The sequence below is a fragment of the Mandrillus leucophaeus genome, unplaced genomic scaffold (genome assembly GCF_000951045.1).
Source record: "Mandrillus leucophaeus isolate KB7577 unplaced genomic scaffold, Mleu.le_1.0 Scaffold525, whole genome shotgun sequence".
In the NCBI taxonomy this organism is placed as follows: Eukaryota; Metazoa; Chordata; class Mammalia; order Primates; family Cercopithecidae; genus Mandrillus; species Mandrillus leucophaeus.
This window is the reverse complement of record NW_012105642.1, coordinates 717,966-733,416: the sequence shown is the minus strand read 5'-3', so window position 1 is coordinate 733,416 and position 15,451 is coordinate 717,966. Positions and strand designations below refer to the sequence as shown.

At 38.9% G+C, this 15,451-nt stretch overlaps 1 protein-coding gene and 1 long non-coding RNA gene across 2 annotated transcripts in view; one reads left to right on the top strand and one right to left on the bottom strand.

Moving 5' to 3' along the window:
• LOC105551536 overlaps nt 1-3,620 on the top strand; it is a 37,806-nt gene extending 34,186 nt beyond the window's left edge. Inside the window, exon 3 of the long non-coding RNA XR_001007874.1 lies at nt 3,396-3,620. This is a non-coding gene — a long non-coding RNA (uncharacterized LOC105551536). The remainder of the gene's footprint in view (nt 1-3,395) is intronic.
• CNTN4 (contactin 4) overlaps nt 1-15,451 on the bottom strand; it is a 1,034,898-nt gene that overhangs the window by 1,015,885 nt on the left and 3,562 nt on the right. The window lies entirely within an intron of this gene.

The following is a 15,451-nucleotide window of genomic DNA, read 5'->3' as shown; positions in this document are numbered from 1 at the left end:
TTTACATCAAGCAAAAAGCTCTTTGAAAGCACAAGTAACATGCCTTATATATGTGCAAGAAGTCTAACTTTAAAACTGTCTATGTAGGACCTCAGTAAAGGCTGACCAATCACATTGATGAGTGGGATGGTAGATGTGATACTTGGGGTTCTCGACCTTCAGCATAAAGAAAAATGGTTTGAGTTATTTCCCCACTAAGGGCTTCAAGCAAAAACTGATGACAACATGTTTTCACAAATGATAAAGCCTCCCTCCAATGATTTTCAAAGCATTGTCTATTCCATTCATATTGACTATATTCTACCTGCATTTTTAAAAATTTGTGTATCTGTGTCTTAAACGATATAGACTCTGATTATCATTTGGCCACACTCAACTGTACACATCCTTCATCCTTTAGTATTGGGTCCTTACTATACAATTAAGCAGGCTGTATACATGCTTGACATTTAGGCCTCGTAGCAGGGAACCAGTTGTTTCAGTTAGTTAAGAATACAATGCAAATCAATGTCTATCAATCTTTAATACAAATCTATTGATAAAATGAAAATCCTGATACAGTGCATTTGGGTGAGGAAAAAAGTTCAGCATTTCTCACAAGCTCCTTGGAGATGCCAATCAATGGGCTACAATTATATCACAGCCATGGGCAAATTTCTTATATAAATGATACTCTACTCTGAACTATAGATCATGTACTTAGACTGTATAACTAGGCCCAACTACAATGCATGCTTTTAATCAATGAAATGCAGCATACATAACATCAAAGATCAATATCAAACTCAAATAGTCCCTATTGATGGACAATTTATTATGTTATATTCAGATATAAGGGAAACAGCCCTTCCACCCGCTTCAGTTGCTCAACCCTGGTAATTCAGGCAATTGAGAGTAGTGAAATCCATCAGTGTAATTATATTTCTATAGCTCTTTTTAATATCTAAAAGTCTAAGAAAGCAGAATTGGCTGAATTTCTACCATCCTTTCCATTGAAAGTATATATTTTAGGTCTTTCATGAATACTGGTCTGGTGCTCAGAAGAATTACTTAGAAACTATAGTAGAGAGTGCATCTTGGAAATTATCTAACAGGAGAGAATACTAGGGCATGAATAATTAGAAACCTGCAGTCAGGCCAATTTCCATAATGAGACCATAATCAGATTCTATAGGATATACATAAATGGATGGGGGTCTCTCTCCAGGAATTAAGACACTGATGTGAGTTAGCTTAGTAACTTACCAGAAGAAAAAAAAATGGAAAACAGTAAATTCCCATTGTATGTGTTAGAAATACAGAAAGAAACATATAAAATTAATTAAGACATCTAAGTAATGAGGTCTAATGATGAGCTCTAAACAAAACAGTTTTTGATATAAACATTCTTTGGATCCCATACAATAGGTAGTAAACCAACATACAAAGATGAAACAGAGAAACATTCAAAACAAACTTACTACCAATGTTTCATTCTTGAAAGGCTGTAAAAACACATAGGAAGTAAAATAACATTAACGCGTTTCTCTTCAGATATGTTAAACTCCTTCTTACATGCATGCTAATAATATACCAGTCATTATTGTTATGCTTGCTAAGTTTTAAAATTCAAAGCACCTATAAAGTGACTGCTATTCTCTGGAGTAAACAGAAATTCATTTCCCAGTACTGTCAGTATTACAAATAAAAAATGTGTAAATCTTTTATAAAATTTCAATCACATTTGACTGAAAGCAACTGGAAACATTTTTATATTTCTCCTCTGTCACATGTCAGCATTTCTTTTACAGGATGGCAAGATGGGCTATAGCTGAAGTAGAAAGAATACAGATGAGAGCCTATTCAGTAATTCATTCTTTCTAATAAATAAGATTCTTGACCATAGCCAAAACCATTTCTCCAAAATGAAATCTCAAATAGTGCTAATCTCATCTCAGTTCTGATACAGTGGCTCGCAATAATAGTCAACCATAAAACAACGCACTATGGAAATGTTGCCTTCCTCTGTCTCTACACAGAGTGGATTGCATTGTCTATCCTGCAGATAAAAGCGCAGGAGCAAACATAAATCACTTTATACAGTATTTTAAAATAATGAAATTTCATATTTGTAAATCATAACATCCACATATTTCATCTACAACACAAGCGTCATATTGAATAAATGCATTGAAAGGGTAAAATCATAATGATAAACAGCATTTTTAGGGAAGGTCTAATTATACACCTGGCACAAGGCTATGTGTATATACAATTAAGTCACTTCAGTCTTCACAACCCTACAGGAATTCCTCCATTATATGTAGGAGGAAAATGAAGCTAGAAGAGGTTAAATGATTTGATCTAATGTTACATACCAACATTAATATAGATTTGTATATATATTAAATATATAAGCAGTAGAGACAGGATATGAATCACTGAGTCATTCTAAATCACCAAGTCTGCCTCCAGCCTTTCCTATATATCACATAAAATAGTGTTTTCCAGCTGTGGAGACTAAACACCAACCTAAAACATGGGATTCATTATTTTGGGGAGTACATTATATTATATTTCTTTTCTTAAGAGTTTACCTTAATATGTTGATTTAAGTAGCCACATTATAAGAAACCTATAAAAATTTGTAAAAATTCATTAATTCAGAAGAACAGGAAAAGGTTCTTCTCTAAAAATAGTAATGTTTAAAAGAAAAGTATTAATTTCACTTATACCACATACTATAAACAATAATATACTGGTGAATTTCAATTATTACAAGAATTGAGTAGAATTAACAGAACTCTGAATTGTCAATGACCTCACAGTACGTATACACACATTACAGCCACCTTAATAGTATCCATAATTGTTTTCCTATCGGGAATTCTGACCACTGGGTTTAAAAAAGAAAATGAAAGGAAAATACCAAGGCTTTTAAGTTAAATTCTAGTAACTGGTAAGACCTTGAAACGTGATGAAAAAAATAGAAAAGAAAAACTCTTTATACCGTAGACTATGTTGTATTATTCTGAGCACAGGATTTTGAATGAAGTTTATTGTACTATAGGTAAGATAGCCAACATTCCACACTGTAACACAGAAATTTTCACAAACATGATGCTGCTGCAAAGCATATCACAAATACATGTCACAATATTATCAAAGCAGGTTATTTTCTATTTCTGCTATGGTATAGTGACATCTTACTCTCAGTACCTCAGCCAGGAAGTAGGGAGGTAAAACTGAGTACGGTGAAAATGGATATGAAACATCCATGCCATTATTCTCTCACACACAAACACACACACACACAAACACACACAAGAAAAACAGGCAGGCCGCTTCAGTCTCACTCCGAACCTGTTTACTCTTACTAAGAATGTTTGAACAGCTTGTGTATTTTATTTTTCCAGTTCACAAATGGTAGGAAACAGTAAGTAGAAAAGGCTAGTTCACCAAAGCAAAAGATACATATGACGATTGTCTGAAAGGCAGCAGAAAGCAGACAGAGGTCACCAGTGTTGGTCTCAACATTTCAGCTGTACTCCATGGGATCCTGTTGCATCCCCCAGTGTCACAGGAATGTGTCAAAGAATGTTGAAACAATGAACAACAAATACATAAAACATTTAAGGATACTACGTTCTGCTTAAGTTGTAAAGATGGTAGTATAGGGCTCATTTACCTAATGCTTACAAGGTGCCATGCACACTGCCCTAAAGTCTTAAATGTATATCCTTAATGTTCACAGCCTATCTGTAAGAGTTCACTTCACAGATTTTAAAAACTGCCTTTGAAAAAGTAAGAACGTGTTTGAGATCACACAGCTAGTAAGAGAAAAAACAAGGATTCAAACCAGGTCTGTCTGATTCCAAGGCCCATACTCTATTCTAAACCACCAAATTATGTTTATCATGGTGATCTCGTGTCATCAAGAAGTAAATTATATTTAGTCACCTGCTTAAGCAGAAAATGAATACATTTTACAGGGATATCCATTTTTAAAAGCTATTGTTATATTAAGAACAAACTTTCATTTACCATTACTTAGATCCAAGAATTCTAGATGACCTTGTTAGTACTATAATTTTTTCACTAAGAATTAGATGTGCAACTTAAGTAATCACTGTCTCTATGAAGTTGCCATTCACCCAATTAAATACATTAAAAATAATGCTTGGACTCCCAATTAGTTCACTAATCTGTAAGGAGTCTAGAATCAATATCTAGCTAATAGCTAATCAAATGAGTGACTAAAGACTAAAAAATTCATATTTATAATTAATAGTTGAAGACCCATCATAATATAGATAACAATACAAATTTGCACAACTCAAAATGATGGCAGAGTGCCTAGAATCAAGTCTTACAGAACATACTTGGTGATTTGAGTCATATCATTGTTTTGTTTGATTGTCTTCTTGTCCAAACTGGACCCATCTCAGCATAAGCACACATGCAACACCTGTCCTCACTGGAAATTTCCATGACAAACCTGAAAGGCACAGGCAACATGGATACTCACGATTTATATTAATACAAGTGTGCAAGGTACAAAGTATTTTTATATACAAAAGTTCAGCCCAAAGGTAGAGAGAATACGTTACTGTGGTTAAGAACAACAACCAAAAAAATTTATATGATTTTTTTAAACTCAAGATCATTATAGAATGATGATTAATAATGGAGTCGTGATTCTACTGCCCTAACCTTCATTTTCTTATGAACCAAAAAAAAGACAAAATATTTGCATTTTGGTCCCCCAAATGTGCCACTTTTATTTAATTAATAAAAATAATGAAAATACGTACTTAGGGGCTACACACTGATATTGATCCTGCCCAAATATGGAAAATATTTTCTTTCCAAACTATGAAAATGTGTTGAGTCTGGCTTAAATATGCAAGAAAAAACACACGGTTTCTAAAAAGGAACTAATCCTGCAGTCAGTTCCAGCTTTTTCCAGTTTCAAAGACCAAGTAATTATTGCAAATATTTCCTAATCACTCTCACTGACTTGCTTGCCCCACTTACCACAAACTCTGAGTAACAACGCTTATGCTCCATGAACATATATTCTCTGAGTGTAACTGTATTTTTGGCATCTACTATGTTTTAGGCAAGACATACTTAAAGGTGAATAACAATAATCAATAACAAAAACTGTGTACCGGATGCTTACTAGGATTCCGGCACGTACTACTAGTACTTTGCATGTAGTACTCTACATAATCTTCACAAAACTCGTGTGCCTTAGACAATGTTATAGATGTGTCCTTCACTAAACTAAGTGATTTAATTTATGATGTCTTTTAATTACCTGACAACCCTACAAAACACATATTATCCTACTACACAGATGATGAATCTGTAACCTAGAAAAGTTAGGTTACTCGCTCACAATCACACAACTAGTACAAAATGGATCTAGGATTGGTAAAAATTTTGCCTCCCAACTTCAAGCTGTTATCCACCGTCTCAAGGAACTTCCATTATACTGAGTGGCATGTGAAATGAGAGCTATTACAATGTAGAAGGCAAGGCAACAAATTTGTCCTGGCTTGATCAGGACTTTCCTGGTTTAAAAAATGAATGTCCAGCATCCTGGGAACCCCTCTGTCCTGGGAAAAGCAAGAGAGATGGTCATTGTCATGACAGATATTATATCAGTGGCATGGAAACAAGTACAGTGAGAGTATGTACAGGGGACGGAGCCATTCTTTATGCCTCAATAGTATTGAAAGAGGCTTAACTTAGTGACATTTGAGTTGAGCATTGTGCAAACTATAATAAACACAGTAGAAAAGGACAGCAAGAGGAGACCAAAGAGACAGGCAATGTAAACAGAGTCATGAAAAAAAAAAAAAGTCACATGAAAACTTCCAGGATGGGTGATTAGATTGTTACAGTTGATCTGCAAGCCAGAGGGAGGATAGAAACAGGGAAGTAATGCTGGAAAAGAAAGCATCATCCAGGAGGGACCACAGGCAATCTTGGAAGAGGGTATTAAGCCTGAGGATGTGATTTCACCTCATTTCCCTTCCATAACTCTGTAAGGAGAGATAAGCTTTGAGAATAATTAACACCTTTGGGTTTATAATTTAGTGAGAGCTCTATGTGCCTGGGTAGGGATATGCCAAATGGTTCTTAACTGGAAGTCTGATGCACTATGAGGGAGTGGAACTGTTAGGCACACAACCCAAGTAACAGAAGATGAGCTCAGGGAAACAAACAAACAAACAAATAAAACCCCCACTCCCATCCTTATCCAGTATTCTTTCCTCTTTTTTGCTTGGTCTAATAAATCAGTATTCACTTTAAGTGATAAAAATCCAACCCAAATCAGCTTACGTCAAAGGGTAATTTATGAATCTGAGGAGCTGCAAAATCACCAGGTGATATGGTTTGGCTCTGTGTCCCCACCCAAATCTTATCTCAAATTGTAATCCCTGGAATCCCCAAGTGTTAAGGGTGGGACCTGATGGGAGGTGACTGGATCATGGGAGCAGTTCCCTCATGCTGTTTTCGTGATAGTGAATGATTCTCACGAGATCTGATGGTTTTATAAGGGGATTTTCCTCCTTTGCTCATTCACTCTCTCTTGCTTGCTGCCATGTAAGAAATACCTTTGCTTCTCTCTCCCCTTCCACCATGATTTTAAGTTTCCTGAGGCCTCCCAAGCCATACAGAACTGTGAATCCATCAAACCTCTTTCCTTTATAAATCACCCAGTATTGGGTAGTTCTTTATAACGATGTGAGAATGGACTAATGCAGTAAATTGGTACTGCAGAGAGTAGGGTACTGTTATAAAGATACCTGAAAATGTGGAAGCAACTTTGTAACTGGGTAACAGATAGAGCTGGAACAGTTTGGAGGCCTCAGAAGAAAACAGGAAGATGTCGGAAAGTTTCGAACTTACTAGAGACTTGGAGGACTCAGAAGAGAGAAAGATGTGGGAAAGTCTGCAACTTCCTAGAGACTTGTCGAATGGTTTTGGCCAAAATGCTAATAATGATTTGGACAATGAAGTCCAGGTCAGATGGAGATGAGGAACTTATTGAGAACTGGAGCAAAGGTCACTCTTGCTATGCTTTAGCAAAGAGACTAGCAGAATTTTGCCCTTGCCCTAGAGATCTGTGGAACTTTAAACTTGAGTATGATGATCTGAAATTGGAAATTATGTTTAAAAGGGAAGCAGGGCATAAAGGTTTGAAAAATTTGCAGTCTGATGATGCTGTAGAAAAGAAAACCCATTTTCTGGGGAGAAATTCAAGCCAGCTGCAGAAATCTGCAGAAGTAATGAGGAGCAAGGACAATGGGGAAAATGTCTTCAAGGCAAGACAGAGACCTTGGTGGCAGCCCCTCCCATCACAAGCCCGGAGGTCTAGGAGGGAAAAACGGTTTCTTGGGCAAGGCACTGGGCCCCCTGCTGTGCACAGCCTAGGGACTTGGTGCCCTGCATCCCAGCCGCTCCAACTGTAGCTAAAAGGGGCCAAAGTATAGCTCAAGCTGTTGCTTCAGAAGGTGTAAGTCCTAAGCCTTGACAAGTTCCCCATGGTATTGGTCCTGTGGGTGTGCAGAAGACAAGAATTAAGGTTTGGGAACCTCTGCCTAGATTTCAGTAGATGTATGTAAATGCCTGGATGTCCAGGCAAGACGTGTGATGCAGGGGCAGAGCCCTCATGAAGAACCTCTGTTAGGGCAGTGCAGAAGGGAAATGGGGGATGGAGCCCCCAACACAGTTACCACTGGGACACTGCCTAGTGGAGCTGTGAGAAGAGGGCTATGGTCCTCTAGACCCCAGAATAGTAGATCCACTGAGAGCTTGCACTGTGCATGAAAGCAGACACTCAACTCCAGCCATGAAAGCAGCTGGGAGGGGGGCTGTAGCCTGCAAAGCCACAGCGGCGGAACTGCCCCAGACAGTGGGAGCCCACCTCCTGCATCAGCATGACTTGAACTTAAGACATGGAGTCAAAGAAGATCATTTCAGAGCTTTAAGATTTAATAACTGCTCTGCCTGGTTTCAGACTGGCATAGGGCCTGTAACCCCTTCGTTTTGGTAGATTTCTCCCATTTGGCATAAGAATATTTACCCAATCCCCGTACTCCCACTGTGTCTCAGAAGTAACTAACTTGTTTTTTATTTTACAGGCTCATAGGTAGAAGGCACTTGCCTTGTCTCAGATGAGACTTTGGACTGTGGACTTTTGAGCTAATGCCAAAATGGGTTAAGATTCTGGGGGCCTGTTGGGAAGGTATGTTGAAATGTGAAAAGACATGATATTTGGAGGGCCAGGGGCAGAATGATATGGTTTGGCTCTGTGTCTCCACACAAATCTCATCTATTGAAACGTAATTCCCATAATGCACATATGTCAAGGGTGGGATGTGGTAGGAGGTGATTGTATTGTGGGAGCAGTTTCCCCCATGCTGTTCTCAAGATTGTGAGTTCTCATGAGATCTGATGGTTTTATAAGGGGCTCTTCCTCCTTTGGTGTCTCTTGCCTGCCACCATGTAAGACATGCCTTTGCTTCTCTTGTGCCTTCTGTCATGATTGTAAATTTCCTGAGGCCATGTGTAACTGAGTGAATTGAACTCTTTCCTTTATAAGTTACCCAGTCTCAGGCAGTTCTTTATAGCAGTGTGAGAACAGACTAATATAGCAGGTTAACTTACTTTAGACATAGCCAGATTAATGGGCTCACATGATGCAAGAGGAGCTGGTTTTGCTCCATCATGCCCCTTGCTACCATTCTGTTGGCTTAATTCTCAAGTAATATGTGGTGATCCCAGCAGCTCTAGGTTCTTTTTTTGGTGGTAAGACAGCTGTAGCAGTGGCAGGCCCACATGCTCCCTGGTTCTAATCTCCTTATCTATAGGAATTAGTTCAAGGGCATGCATGGAACCCAACTAGAGCCACTGAGAAAAAGCAAAGCATCTCACTGCAGTGGTTCTCACTGGGGCCATGTCTGTTCTGTTCTAGAAGCAATTACTGTGGACAGGAAAAGTCAATGCTCTTCCCGACAAGACCTGGTTCCCATGCTCCAATCCTTAAATGGGAAATGGAATTCCACCCAGACCATATGCACTAAGAATGGGATAGTAATAGAGGTCAAAATTAAAAAGAAGCAAGGGAATGGGCATTTATTAGCCAAATAACCAAATTCCATGCTCTCTTTTCCCCATACCTAGAGAATTCGCTGATATTCTCACATGCTCTCATTGGAAATTTATGACAAAGACTGACTAGTTATTTACCAAACCTGTTTTCCTTTCACCCTTCTCCCCCAGGCACTCTGCCAGATGCCACTTCTCAGTTTCCCTTGTAGCAAAGGATGTCTAAATGACTGAGGTCCACCCCAGGGAATATGGGCAGAAGTCATGATAACCACTTGCAGGCTGTACCTACAACAACCTCCAATGAGACTTCTCTGGATTATTTATCGCCTCACACCCTGTATCTTGAATGAATGATGAGGACTCTAGGTATTTAAAGAAGAACAAAGCCACAAAACTCTAAGGAACCTGATTCCCTGAATGACCCCATGGACAGCCACTCAATCAGGACCTATTCTACGAGTACTGAACTACCACACAGGAGCAAGAAGTAAAAAGTTAAAATAAGTCACTGAAAATTAAGAGCTTATCTATTATAGCAGCTCATGTTAGCCTGTTACAAAGCCCTGTGGAATTTGGCTGAAAACATGACAGTAAGCATGTGAAAACCTTTCCAGCCCTCCAACCCCATTAAATCATAAGAAGGGGCTTGAAACACACACACACACACACACACACACACACATGCACACACACACGTAGACATAAATGGCACAGAAGTGGGAAAAACTGGAAGAAAGGAGTTCAGGAAAAAAAAGCAAATTTCTCAGGACATGAGGCTCAAGGAAATTAAAGAGGAAATGAACAGGGGCTCCTGGGAAAGAAGTGACTGGTAAGTATACAGTATTTATGCCTACCAACATGGTAAGAAGATACATATCATTAACTAATTGTGAAGATGCAACAAATACATACTGAACAAGAGGAAAAAACTGACTCTTTAATGTTGGAACAACAACTATCTTAGCAAAAAGTATACTCTTACTATTGACCACTACACGTTTCCACTGCAGCCATTGGGAACCAAAATTGTAACAGGCTTTTTTATGAAAGACAAATACATAGGAAACATAAGATGAGGCAGATTCTCAAATGGAAATGGGTCAACAGGATGAGAACAAGAGGGATCATTTTCTTTTAGAGGGGTACCTGGGATATATATACAGTCCCCTTGGTCATGCAGAAAATAAAGATAAATAAATACATAAATAAAAAATAATTTTGCAAACCTCAGTATGTTATGGATTACATCTTTTTTTTCTACTTTAGTATTTTAAAAAATTCTCCTGGAAACATTTTTTATATATAGGCAAAAGTAAAAAGTGGTCCAATGGCTTAAATAAGAAAAGTATTGAGGCAAAAGCAAAAAAAGCTGTTAAAAAAATCAATTCTGGAGCAAGAGAACCTGGTTCAGATCCCAGCTCTGCTACTTACTAGCTATGATGAACAAATAACTTAGTTTCTCTATGCCTAGTTTTCCTCATCTGTACAACAGAGATAATAACAGAAGGGCAAAGTAGGGCAAAGTGCTTTAAAAAGTATCTCAGAAATAGTAAGCACTATGTATGTATTAACTGCTTCTATTATTATTTATTGTATCCATTCCAGTTTTTCTACCAGAAAAAAAAAAAAACAAGGGTTAGTAGAAGAAAGGGAAGTAACAGTCACTGAATATGGAAGAAATATCACATATAGTAATAAAATGTCAGAAAATGCTAGTTGCTCCCCCAACAATTTCTTCTCCTTCCTGGATAACATTTCTAGACTGTATTTCCCAGCCTCCTTAATAGCAACGTACATCCACAAAGAGCTGGGTTCTGGCCAGTGCAATGTAAGGAAATGTAATATGCACTCATTCCAGTTTTGGGCAATTAACATCCTTCCAAGTCTTCCTCTTTCCAATGGCTTGATGCAAGTAAGCACGGTGACCCTGCTGAAGATGGCAAGGGCACAGAACAGATGAAGGCTGGGTCTCTGAATCACACTTTGAAGGAGTACTGCCATGATCACCCATTCTGGGACTTCATACAACCGAGAAATAAATATATTTCACATCTCAGGTGGTATCCTTTTTGGATCCATTATAGCTGTTAAAAAGCCAATCTAATAGAGCCAAGCTCTTGACCCATGTTAACTCATGCTCTCATGTTTAATCCCTATCATGATGCCTTAAAATAGATGTTATACCAATTTTATAGCTAAAGAAACTCAGGCTCACAGAAATTAAGGAACTACATTGCCCAGCACTGTAAATGTCATAAATGATGGAGCCAGATTTGGATCTGGGTTAATCTCCTTCAAGGTTTATGAACTTTCCAGCCTCTACACAACACTGCAATGTGGAAAGTGTCCTTCCGATCCTCCCTCATTTACTCCTTGGATTCTTCACTTCCTGACCATTGGTACTTAATCTTTAAACTAAAACTCCATTTTTAAAAATTCGCCTGTGTATCTACTTTGGGAGATCTAAGATGACATCTCCAAAACGCATTCATCCCTTATAGCTCATTCTATCCACATATGAGTTCATGACAGGACAACAAGTGTGCTTAATCTATTTGTTACAGAAGATATAGAAGTGTAGCAGTTTTACAACTGGCTAGAGTATCAGAGATAATGAACGGCACAGCAGAGATAAGGAGAGAAAGATTTTAAAAATATCAAACCAGCAGTGATCTTTAAAGTGTGGTACACACCCCAGGGGCTGTGCAAAACGATCCACTGGGATACATAACAAAAGCATGAGAACTTCTATTTCATAATTTTTGCTTTATTCATCTTTTTTTGTTTCTTTTTCTGTGTGTTTTACAAGTAGTGTATCATATAACAGCATGTCTTCAGTTTATAAATAAATGTTATTGATATATTCTGATAGTAAACAATAATAATGAAGATCGATACATCTAGGCAGTAAATCCTGCCTCCTTGCCTCCTTCACTAGGCTTAAAACATAGCATTACAGGGAAAAATGAACAAAAAAGAACAAAAAAATCAGTGTGCAGAGACAACCCCCGCCTATCATATGAAATAGGTTCATTCAACTAAAATAATATAAAAGCAAGTTTGTACAAAATATTAATTTTTTAAGATAAGAGAGATTGAAGCCAACGTATATTATGTCTGTCTTCAAATATAACAAAGAAAAACCAACAAGTTAAAATCATAATCAGACAAACTTGTAGAAAAGTCAGTACCATGCATGGGAATTTTCTGCTGAGAAGCTTTATTTTTTTAAGACCTAAATTGAAGGAATGGATCTCCTGTATACATTTCAGAAGAAAAATTGCAGCCAAAAGATTTAGTGCTTAGAGCAGAAAAGAAATCAGAAGACCTACTTTTGAACAAAAAGGAGACAGAAGTAGATAAAATAAGTGAATGATAAAAAATCCAACATCATTTGAAAGGTTTGTTCTCTAATCACTCTTAATTATCTGCCAATATGAAATGACTATGGAAAAAGGTACTGAATTGACTCCCAATTGACTTGAAAAGTTTTACAACTCAAAGAAACTGAAAAGTGTTGTTTAAAAAAAAAAAAAAAAAAAAAGTCACATGAAAACTTCCAGGATGGGTGATTAGATTGTTACAGTTGATCTGCAAGCCAGAGGGAGGATAGAAACAGGGAAGTAATGCTGGAAAAGAAAGCATCATCCAGGAGGGACCACAGGCAATCTTGGAAGAGGGTATTAAGCCTGAGGATGTGATTTCACCTCATTTCCCTTCCATAACTCTGTAAGGAGAGATAAGCTTTGAGAATAATTAACACCTTTGGGTTTATAATTTAGTGAGAGCTCTATGTGCCTGGGTAGGGATATGCCAAATGGTTCTTAACTGGAAGTCTGATGCACTATGAGGGAGTGGAACTGTTAGGCACACAACCCAAGTAACAGAAGATGAGCTCAGGGAAACAAACAAACAAACAAATAAAACCCCCACTCCCATCCTTATCCAGTATTCTTTCCTCTTTTTTGCTTGGTCTAATAAATCAGTATTCACTTTAAGTGATAAAAATCCAACCCAAATCAGCTTACGTCAAAGGGTAATTTATGAATCTGAGGAGCTGCAAAATCACCAGGTGATATGGTTTGGCTCTGTGTCCCCACCCAAATCTTATCTCAAATTGTAATCCCTGGAATCCCCAAGTGTTAAGGGTGGGACCTGATGGGAGGTGACTGGATCATGGGAGCAGTTCCCTCATGCTGTTTTCGTGATAGTGAATGATTCTCACGAGATCTGATGGTTTTATAAGGGGATTTTCCTCCTTTGCTCATTCACTCTCTCTTGCTTGCTGCCATGTAAGAAATACCTTTGCTTCTCTCTCCCCTTCCACCATGATTTTAAGTTTCCTGAGGCCTCCCAAGCCATACAGAACTGTGAATCCATCAAACCTCTTTCCTTTATAAATCACCCAGTATTGGGTAGTTCTTTATAACGATGTGAGAATGGACTAATGCAGTAAATTGGTACTGCAGAGAGTAGGGTACTGTTATAAAGATACCTGAAAATGTGGAAGCAACTTTGTAACTGGGTAACAGATAGAGCTGGAACAGTTTGGAGGCCTCAGAAGAAAACAGGAAGATGTCGGAAAGTTTCGAACTTACTAGAGACTTGGAGGACTCAGAAGAGAGAAAGATGTGGGAAAGTCTGCAACTTCCTAGAGACTTGTCGAATGGTTTTGGCCAAAATGCTAATAATGATTTGGACAATGAAGTCCAGGTCAGATGGAGATGAGGAACTTATTGAGAACTGGAGCAAAGGTCACTCTTGCTATGCTTTAGCAAAGAGACTAGCAGAATTTTGCCCTTGCCCTAGAGATCTGTGGAACTTTAAACTTGAGTATGATGATCTGAAATTGGAAATTATGTTTAAAAGGGAAGCAGGGCATAAAGGTTTGAAAAATTTGCAGTCTGATGATGCTGTAGAAAAGAAAACCCATTTTCTGGGGAGAAATTCAAGCCAGCTGCAGAAATCTGCAGAAGTAATGAGGAGCAAGGACAATGGGGAAAATGTCTTCAAGGCAAGACAGAGACCTTGGTGGCAGCCCCTCCCATCACAAGCCCGGAGGTCTAGGAGGGAAAAACGGTTTCTTGGGCAAGGCACTGGGCCCCCTGCTGTGCACAGCCTAGGGACTTGGTGCCCTGCATCCCAGCCGCTCCAACTGTAGCTAAAAGGGGCCAAAGTATAGCTCAAGCTGTTGCTTCAGAAGGTGTAAGTCCTAAGCCTTGACAAGTTCCCCATGGTATTGGTCCTGTGGGTGTGCAGAAGACAAGAATTAAGGTTTGGGAACCTCTGCCTAGATTTCAGTAGATGTATGTAAATGCCTGGATGTCCAGGCAAGACGTGTGATGCAGGGGCAGAGCCCTCATGAAGAACCTCTGTTAGGGCAGTGCAGAAGGGAAATGGGGGATGGAGCCCCCAACACAGTTACCACTGGGACACTGCCTAGTGGAGCTGTGAGAAGAGGGCTATGGTCCTCTAGACCCCAGAATAGTAGATCCACTGAGAGCTTGCACTGTGCATGAAAGCAGACACTCAACTCCAGCCATGAAAGCAGCTGGGAGGGGGGCTGTAGCCTGCAAAGCCACAGCGGCGGAACTGCCCCAGACAGTGGGAGCCCACCTCCTGCATCAGCATGACTTGAACTTAAGACATGGAGTCAAAGAAGATCATTTCAGAGCTTTAAGATTTAATAACTGCTCTGCCTGGTTTCAGACTGGCATAGGGCCTGTAACCCCTTCGTTTTGGTAGATTTCTCCCATTTGGCATAAGAATATTTACCCAATCCCCGTACTCCCACTGTGTCTCAGAAGTAACTAACTTGTTTTTTATTTTACAGGCTCATAGGTAGAAGGCACTTGCCTTGTCTCAGATGAGACTTTGGACTGTGGACTTTTGAGCTAATGCCAAAATGGGTTAAGATTCTGGGGGCCTGTTGGGAAGGTATGTTGAAATGTGAAAAGACATGATATTTGGAGGGCCAGGGGCAGAATGATATGGTTTGGCTCTGTGTCTCCACACAAATCTCATCTATTGAAACGTAATTCCCATAATGCACATATGTCAAGGGTGGGATGTGGTAGGAGGTGATTGTATTGTGGGAGCAGTTTCCCCCATGCTGTTCTCAAGATTGTGAGTTCTCATGAGATCTGATGGTTTTATAAGGGGCTCTTCCTCCTTTGGTGTCTCTTGCCTGCCACCATGTAAGACATGCCTTTGCTTCTCTTGTGCCTTCTGTCATGATTGTAAATTTCCTGAGGCCATGTGTAACTGAGTGAATTGAACTCTTTCCTTTATAAGTTACCCAGTCTCAGGCAGTTCTTTATAGCAGTGTGAGAACAGACTAATA